Source organism: Montipora foliosa, chromosome 8, assembly GCF_036669935.1.
Source record: "Montipora foliosa isolate CH-2021 chromosome 8, ASM3666993v2, whole genome shotgun sequence".
NCBI classification, from domain to species: Eukaryota; Metazoa; Cnidaria; class Anthozoa; order Scleractinia; family Acroporidae; genus Montipora; species Montipora foliosa.
In genome coordinates this window covers 21,720,372-21,730,371 of record NC_090876.1, presented here as the reverse complement: position 1 = coordinate 21,730,371, position 10,000 = coordinate 21,720,372, and the positions used below count along the sequence as shown (strand labels likewise).

Below are 10,000 nucleotides of genomic sequence, written 5' to 3'. Positions count from 1 at the left end.
AGTTGACTCCTTGGCCAAGTATGGCAGACAGAGGCTCCCCTTGATGAGTTCCCGACACGCTGATTCTTAGTGACGGAGGAAAACATCCTCGAAGCAGTTTAGAGAACTAGCACGAACTCGGCCCACTTATGAAATACGCCACCCCTGCTCCCCTCGAGACCACCACACCGCGTATTCCTTGTGGGTCATCCAACCTAATATTAACCCAGCCCAACAGGACTTACTTTCGATGATTACATGGGTGTTATCTTGTAAGCCTTGTCAGTATAAACCCTTCGAAAACTTTCAGTTTTCCGAATAAGCAATTACTTTGTTAATTCATGTTATTTCTGAGAAATTTGTAGTCATTCGGAAAAGTTTTCTGACGCTCAACTCCTTATCAGTTAAGCTGGAATTATAATTGAACTGAGAGCAAAGAGGCAATGTCAAGATTCCTCGGGTTGCTCCTTATTCTAAAACGTCTGAAAACACCGATAAGGGGCAAATTGAGTTTTAAATTGTGTAACGAGGGTACCATGATGTTGCATGAGGATTTAGAGTTTGACCTACAAAGTTAATGATTGCGAAAATAAAAGTGAAATAGAGGAACACAATCCCTCTTAACTGTCTCAATTTAGTGCACTCCTCAACAGACGTCACCATATGGATCCTGGAAGCATTGCGTTTTTAAGAACCTGAATGATGGCAAGGATAATGGCTTGATCAAGGTAAATAGTCACGGATTTGTCAGAACGGGCGTCACTAAAAACAACTGTGCCAAGGGTATAAATCTCGTTAATCTAACGATGTGGTCACTTATGTTGTAGATCGCGACGCTCAATCAGGTAATTTGATTGACTCCTAGCTGTTTTGTACCCAAGGGACTTCATTAGTCAAGCAAGCCAAATTGACCAGTTCTAGATCATTATCATTAACTATATATTGAGCTTATAGTGCTCAAATCCAGCAATGGCTCAGAGTGCTCAAATCCAGCAGCCATTGATGGAATCGTGTACATGATACACGGGAATCTAGGCAGGAAGGATTTGCACCATGTGCGGCAAATAGGAGTCTGTGAAAACGTCCACCATCGGGGCGTGGGATTCTGGGTCGGTAATTGCGCTGGCTATGGAAACGTCGATGCGTACACAGGCTGGAATTCAGTGTCCAGGATTTATGTAGAAGAAGTACCTCCCCCACAGGCGTAAAATAGCACTCTTGTTTTCTTGCTCAGTTTATGGGTATAAAGTAATGGCTGACTGAATACAGACAAATCACTTTTTGATCCAAAAATAATTGTGATTCTCCAGACTCTTAATATTAATTAGTACAAACATGCACAAGGCAAGGAAAGTATAAACACTTAAAACACGGTGTAGTTCACAAAGCTCACTTCATTTGACGATGACAATGTAAAACAAATCATACGCAAATAAAGGTGTAAACGATAAAGGAATCACAATTGAATTGAGTAGCAGCTCATGTCACGGAGCAATTAACTTTCATCTCTCTCCTTGGAATTATCGCTCTCTCTGACAGCGTTCCCTCTGAGTATTATGTATGAATTAAAAGAAAAACATGGTGGAAATGAACCTTAAAACAACTGGGTCTGCGACAAGTCATCACTCAAAGTTCCCGGGGGAGGGGAACACAACATGTTCACACCTAGAGAGGTGTTGGGAGAGTTTGATGATCCAGTGTTTAATTGAAGTCTTCTACTGTTCCCCTTTTTTTTTCTTGTTCCCATCCTAAGTTCTTGGTGCTTGTGCTATCAAAACCGTTTAGATAATGCTTTACTCTTTATTTACCCGACATCGATAAATTTTTGTTGCGCTACTTTTTCCCCGAATGCATGGTGACGCGTATTATGTTGTTTCATGGTTTTAATGTCTGAAACCCAAACATATTGAAAAGTAGTGTTGCAACTAAGAACGTCAGGAAAACCAGTTTTTTACTTTTCTAATCACATTGTTTGAAGTTTTCTCAAGGTAATTTTCTACATTTAGAGCATGTCGATATGAAATTTTTTTAGGTGTTATTGACCCACTTTCTCGTCTTGTGTGGCTTTTCTCCAAGTTAGTGATTTTATAAACAAAATCGTTGAGGTTTAAGCTTACTTTGTCAAGACAAGCCTGAGAACAAAAACCCTAGATTATGCAATACCTCAAACGTCAGAAACTTTGGAATTCACATTCGATGTTGCATCGCAGACAAAAAAGAATTTTACCCAATTTCAAGTTTTGTTCCTTTGATATAAACTTAGCAATTTAAACTGGCAAAAAGAGAAAGAAACTCGTTAGGGTGATGTGAGACGAATTTTGCCGGGGAAAGCTGTGAGTCAAAGGTTAGAAAGTTAAAACGTTTAATCAATGCTTTTTTTAATATTGATGAAGAAATTTTACAGTAGTCAGCTGTGAGAAATCCGCTAAGATCGTTTGACGCTTTTGAAAGTGAGAAATTTCGAGGCAAATGAAAGGTATAGACTATGTTACAGAGACAAACACATACCCTTCATTTTACCTTTCGACACACCCATCCGAAAAATTGGTTTTTGCCCTGAGCGGGACTGCAGGAAATGTCGAGAAGAGCACGCTTGAGTGCACGACAAGAAAAATAGAAGATAAAATCTTTGTTGGGATATTATTTTGGGGGTATTCGAAAGTGTTTTGTTTCTTTTAATTCAGTCAGTAAACATGATCCTAAAGAGGATTTAACTCAGCGCTTTGAGGGCAAATCTCTGATCTCGATGGGTTTTCTTCTAACCAATATGAACATAACAATCATGAGAAGAAACTAAAAGAAATGGTCTCGGCAAGGGCTTATTCAAAAGGTGACGCTATCAATATCGTAGCCCAAATGACGCTAAAACTTGTTCTACTGAACTTGTAAAGCTATCGCTGAAACCATGGGCGTAGCCAGGATTTTTCAAACGGGGGGTCACACTGTGTCAAACAGAGGGTACTCGCGTTTTCGCAACCTGAATATTGTAGGTTGTTTGAGTAAAAAACGACTTACAAAAGGGGGGGTCACGGGCAACCCAGGACTCCCCCTAGCTACGCCCTTGGAAACCATTCGTAATAAACAAATTGCTTGGTGTACTTTTAATACTTTACACGTTACAAGATTCAAACGTGCCGAGAACAAGTTATTACCCGGCATTGAGCTTACAATTGTAAAAATTACATTGATCCAAGTTAATAATTATAAACTAAAACGTTGCACAAAAGATTAATTTCCTAGCGTTTAAAAATATATCCTGTCAGATAATTTGCATTATTTTGAACTGGATCTGCTAATGTCCATTCTTTGCTGCAGTCTTGGGGACTGAATAAGCTCATCTAGATTGGGCAGTAAGCATAAGTGATTATTGAAAATTCTTTGCGCTGATTGGTGCACTTGACGTAATTATTGCGCCATAACCACCAATCGGTTTTTTCAAAATGCCCGCAAGCCGTTTTGTCGAGGTGACGGACGAAGAAATTAATAGTCTTAAAGAAAATGCATATTTTTTAAATAATCACCTATGAAATTATACTAAAACAGTTATTCACCTCAGGCTCGGTGAATAATTGTTCAATACTTAATAAGTCAGAAACTTCAAGTTGGGAATGAGTATTGGATTTTGCATCGCAGAAAAAGAAGAATTTCAAGCAAATTTTTGTTTCTTTGCCTGGTATTAGGTAACTGGAAAAAACGAGAAAGAAACTTTAAGGTGAGGAGAAACGAGCTTGGGGAAACTGCGAGTCAAAGATTAGAACTTTAAAATGTTTAAGCAACGGTGTCTTAATTATTGATAAAAGAGAAAATTAGCGGTAGTTGAGAAATCCGAAATAGCTGAGATCATTTTGCACTTTTTTTGTAGCAAACGAACTTGAGAAGAGGACGCTTGAATGCGCGATCAAAAAATGCCAGTTGTTAGAATGTTATTTGGGGGCATCAAATCTGATATAGTTTTCAGTGTTTCATATTCTTAATTCAATTAGTATTTGGGTTAGCAAATCTCTTGATACCTTTTCTGCTAACAACACTTTGTGGGGGACTTTGCCAGACTGCTTTTGTTTTGGCGCAAAGGGCAGCCGTACAGTTTAAAATCTTAACTGAAATCAAATAGTGAGTGAGAGACAACCACACAGTTCTTGTCGAACTGTAGGCAGGATTTGTTAACATCCTGCACAAGTGATGTGAGAGGGGGCTACGTTTTATCGTCCTTATCTAAGAAGACTAGAGTGTCTCTGTCATTACAAACTTAAGGCAGTATCCAAATGTTATTTCAAATGAAGCACTTTCTCTTCTGCTCAGTTATTTAAAGACCCTCGGTGTTGATCCGGTCAGAGTTTTGATCCCAGTCCAATGCTCAACCAATTGAGCCAACCGGTCAGCGGTTAAAGATTATAGCTTCTATTCTTGCAAAGGTAAATAGTCACAAAACAAAGATAATGGCGTGCGCGACCAATAAATACGATAGTGATCGGGAACTCTTTTTGCTGAACCGCAAAAAAAGTGATGTTCAAACAATCCCGGGTCAGGTACGCCAGTGTTTACATGAAGAAATTAAAGAAATTTCAACCTTTCTAGCCCGGTCAAACTGAGTCTTGAGAAGGGTTACCCTTCAACGGGGACTGACCCGGTTTGACTACTCTTTTCATGTAAACGCTTACAAACATTTGACTGCAAAAGGGTTACCCGCAGCGGTGATTTAACCCGGGGTAAAAAGCAACCCGGGCTCGTGTAAAGAGGCCCTTACAACGATCCGTGAAATTTCAGGATAAGTGGTGGACGTAAACATTTAACGATAAACTTTCATTTTTCTCTTCTACACTGTTTATACCCGTCCGGTTGAATTCCAAGATGGTTGCTACCCAATTTACATTCTGAACAAATGGGACGGAATGATAGCGAAATTCAAGTAATTGTAATAACGAAATATTATATTTAAATAGATATTTTCTGCCTCTTTTTTTAGTTAGTTGTAAAAGGTAAAAAAAAAAAAAAAAAACAGCAGTAGACTAGCAACCTTTGTGGCATGATTATGGTGCTACTAGACAAGGACAATTGGCTGTCCCTCTAGGGAGCTACTAGACAAGGTCAACGTCGGCGAGAGCCAGAGCAACCCAAAACTTACGAAAATGGTGCCATTTGATTGCTTCCGTGAACGGGTGCATCGTCGGGAATGTTTCTATCTTGCCCGCGAAGCCAGGCAGAATCGATACGTGATGAATAGTCGTGTGCCTGACAATCCCTTTTTTGCATTTCTTTTTATATATTTACACATTTTAAGTTCTTCGACATGTGTCACTTTATAATTGGTGCTTGACTTGAGGAAAAAGCCCCACACTTTTTGTATTGATTTTTGTTCACTTTAAAGAGAGATCGAACAACAGAATTCAACGGGATATTGCCGAAATTTAAGCGAGATGTTTTATGTTTAACGCGCAAAAAGAAATATTTACCAGCGTAATCCCCACCGGAAAAAAGAACTGTGCATTTGTCTTGAATATGATCCTGGGCCAGTTCCTCAAGACCTCAAGTGTAATATTTGTTCCCAATGTGGACTTCTCGTCAGGTAACAATGATCAAATGCATGGTTGTGCAAGCAATCAACAAGCGTTTTATATTCTGGAATATTTCTCTGCCAGTTCAGCTTCTTAGAACGATCCGTGAAATTTCAGGATAAGTGGTGGACGTAAACATTTGACGATAAACTTTCATTTTTCTCTTCTATACAGTTTGTACCCGTCTGGTTGAATTCCAAGATGGTTGCTACTCAATTTACATCTTGAACAGATGGGAATGATAGCGAAATTAACGTAATTGTAATAACGAAAATTTGTATTTAAATAGATATTTTTTGCCTCTTTTTTTTTCTAGCTATGTCTATTTAAATAAAAGAAACGGCGTATATTTTTGAAGTTCGGGTTATATACAAAATGTAGATTGAAGTGATCATCGCACTTTAATGGACAATTAAAGCAATAGTCTCCTGCATAGGTTGTCCACTTAACTTGTGCGACGATCACTGCTACATTTCGTCTTTTATACATTTCTTTCATTCATCGACTCCTTTCACGAGAACACATGAGCTGAGAACACAGCGGTCAAACGTCTGCGCATGTGCGAGCGTTGGAGTGAAAAGGGTGAACAGGCGGTCAAAATGGCGGTGCGACCGCGTGGGTTTAAGTTGTGACACTCAAGTCGCTTCACTGGAGTTAAAAACGACCACACAAGCGAGTAAGTCTGTACATATTTTTTTTATTGAGACCGGCATACAGTAGCCACATGTAGAAGTGATGTCAAACAGTACTTTAAACTAAAGCGTACGATGCATTCGATTTAGCATGGTGGTCTATAATACTAAGGCACTCATGCATGAGAAGACACAGCATTGGCAATCATTATAAGTTACACGTAAAGAAAGGTGAAATGCCGTGTTCTTCTCGTGATTTGATTGAGAAGCTGTGTAAATATTACATCATTCATGTCATCCTTAAAGCTTACGTACAATTCTTGAGTTAAGTGCATAGGCATGTTTTATAAATTAATTTATTTTGCAACAGAAATACTGAATGCTCTCCTCTTTTTTTCATTTTAAGAAATGAAAAGTTCTTTCGATCAATAGTGTTTTATTTTGTTTAAGTAATGCTTCTGTGTAGTTGTATTGTTTTTTGTTTTGAAGTACCTGTTATTTCCAGAGATGTTCTATTATTTGTTCAACACTTGAACTTCACCATTCTTCCTTTTGTAAGAGGTTTTAAGTAATGCTAATTGATCTCTTTTGAAACTCGTTCTGTACACTACACTGTACATGCAAAATAACTGGTCTTTAGTCACAGAAATGTTACAAATGTAAGAGAACATAAATTGTGTTGTAATGACAGTTTTTGTTTAATTTTTGCCAGAAATGCCTAGCCTCTCTTCCTGATATGTCAAACCTAGCAACTATGACACCATGAGGGAAATGGAAGTGACTGTCACGACAAACAGTTTTCCATCTCAAGCAACAAACCAGATGGTCATGTGGAACTGCTTTCAGGGATAAAATAGGATGCAATGTAACATATCACAGTGAACATGCTAATTTATTACCAGATTTCTGGATTTCAAGAAACTGAAATGTACATTTGCACTGTTCCCTGTATTATGCTCCACAATTATTAAATTTGTGTAACCTTCTCATTCTCAAAAGCGATCAAGATTTAATTCTTACGGAGTAACACAAGGCAGCTGATTGTATAGAAAACAAAGTAATTTTTACTGTTATTTTCAAGATTATTATTATTCTTTTGCTGTTGTTGTTGTTGTTGTTGTTATTATTATTATTATTATTATTATTATTATTATTATTATTATTATTATTATTATTATTATTGAAATCTCTCTTAATTTAGACTCACTACAGGCATGATTAAAATGAAGGGCTCAAGAAAGAAAATAAATATTATATTATCATTCACACTACACCCGAGTGGAACCAATTGGTCCTTAATGGTTGACTTGGGAACTATTCTTCCTAAAGATGCGTTCCTTTTGATAACAAGCGAACGTGTTTTTATAACGATACGGAACAAAAAGGGTCCTTTATTGCTGAAAGAGGAACCAATTTTTCCGAGTTCCGAATCCCGAGTGGAACAAATTGGATCTTAATCGATGATTTGAGAACTATTGTTCCTAAAAATGCTTTTTTTTTTTGTAGAACACGGGAAACGATTCACCCTGCTAGCAGAGCCTTCCTTTCGCTTGCTCGATTTTGGCGTTCTCGAGAAAGGCTCTGCATGAATCGAGTAAGATCTTTATTGAATATGCGCAACATGTTGCCAGGATACAGTCTCGAACCCAAGCCTAATTGGCCAGATCTCGCCGCCATCTTGGTTTTTCATGGTACAGCGGGCTCAATTATAACCATCGGTTTTGTCACTAAACGGACGCTCGCACTGCTAAAACCGGTTTGACGAGAGAAAACAAGATTGACTAGTCCAGAAGTTCGGGCTGCGGCGGCTTCAAAGAGTTGACGCGATTCGGGCAGAGCCTCCTTTTCTCCTCCTCAGTAAAGAAAAAGGCAAAAGGAGGCTCTGCTCGAAGGGTGGAAACGATTGTTCCGAGTTCCGAATCCCGAGCGGAACAAATTGAACCTCAATGGATGTTTTGCGAACTATTGTTCCTTAAAATGTGTTCCTTTCTATAAAATCTGAAGCAATTGTTTTGGGTTCCGAATCCCGAGAGGAACAATCCTTTATGTGTGATTTGGGAACTATTGCTCCTAAAAATGTGTTCCTGTTGACAACATGGGAACGTGTTTTTATAAAGATACGGAACAAAATGGACCTTTGTTGTTAAAAAGGGAACCAGTTGTTCCGTGGTCCGAATCACGAGCGGAAGAAATTGGACCTTGTTTATCTGTGATTTGTAATCAATTTCTCCTATAACGCGTCAATCCTTTGTTGCTCATTTTCTGGTAACTGTGTTTTAGCTCTTGTGGTAATGTATCTTTTTAACTATGGGCTGAAATCTCTTCCGCTTTCTTCTCTTGCATGCACGATAACCTTTTAAGTGAGTGACGCGTTCCTTTTGTAGAAAACCCCTTTTGGAGACTTCACCACTGCATGACTTCCCCGTTTATCGACCACTTCCTATGGTATGGTTTCAAATGCTGAAGATAATTTATCCACTTTAGGCCTTTGTACAAGAACTTTGTGTCCTACTTTTCAGATTAGATTCACAGGCACCTCTCAGAAGCTCTCAGACTATCGGCATAATCTTTGCGATCTCTGTCCAGAACCTCGCTGTCCCTTCTATGTAAACGGACCTCGTCTACAACAGCCAAGTTTTGAATGAAAAATAGCTTTGCAGGACTTTTCCCTGGTGGTCCGGGTTAAAATTCGGCACATTAACGATACTTTCATTCCTTCAATAAACTAAAATAAGGCCCACTGACTTCAATAGCCCGTTGCTATGGTTATCACTATCACAGAAATGTACCGTAGCATTACTATCTATTAAATACACTAGAATAATATAAAGATTTAGCCAAGCCTAAAAGCTGAGCGCCCTGGTTATTTATTCTTACTGCCTGTAGGGTTAGTGAAAATAAAAGGTTTCGAATAGTCCGCGTTTTGAAATTTCCGGTTCTACTGGCTGCTTTAATAATGAAATCATTTTCTTTGCTTTTTTTAATAAAAAAAATTCATTGCCTAACTAGTAAATTCCACCGTAAATTTTACGCTAAATATAGATTATTAGATGTTAAGAGCCTGATATGGTATTAAAAACGAGTGAATGAAAACGATATCTGACTCTTAACATGTAATGATTTAATTATTACATATTACATGCTTGAAAAAACTCAAGCCACCAAGTTGAAGTACAAGAAAGTTGGAATTAATAATAGTGTATGAATGTAAATACTTCCCGCTAAATTCTTCCCGCCAATTCTTCCTGTCACATTTGACGCCAGGCGTCAGCTAAAATATAACGTGCAACCCGATTGGTCCAACCAAATTATTACAGTCTATTTGATTGGACAATTCAAACCCTGAAGTGATATGATATCATTTCACTGCAGTGAATTGATATCATATCACTTCACGGGTATCATTTTTAGTCACGGCTTTATCACATGCACTGATATCCACACAAAATATGTAATAAAAACCGATATCGCATGAATCACGAAGCTATGAGTACTATATCGATTTTTCGAGTGAAATTTACTTTGGAATTCACCAGTTTGGCAACAATTTTTTTTTGAATCACATGAGTTTTAAAAGAAAACAATCTCACCCTCGGCGAGCGAATGGAAAAGGTAAAAAGCCATTTCAGAGCTGACAACTAGCTGTCAATAGCCAGTAAATAGGAATCACGCAAAAATTAGAAGCCATTAAAAAAAAAAAACTTTGACATGCAGTTCAAGGTCAAAGAATATTTTTACAGATGTACTTTATTCCACTTTTAATATCTCTTAAAACTAGATCATTCACATTTTGATATATTTCATTGAAACACGACAGCTTGGCTCGGAACAAGAATC

General features: G+C 38.0%; 1 long non-coding RNA gene across 1 annotated transcript in view; it reads left to right on the top strand.

The window, feature by feature from the left end:
• The window catches only part of LOC137967292 (uncharacterized), a 19,236-nt gene extending 11,828 nt beyond the window's left edge, over positions 1 to 7,408 (top strand). Inside the window, exons 3-4 of the long non-coding RNA XR_011116516.1 lie at positions 618 to 707; positions 6,876 to 7,408. This is a non-coding gene — a long non-coding RNA (uncharacterized lncRNA). The remainder of the gene's footprint in view (positions 1 to 617; positions 708 to 6,875) is intronic.
• The last annotated feature ends 2,592 nt before the right edge of the window (positions 7,409 to 10,000 follow it).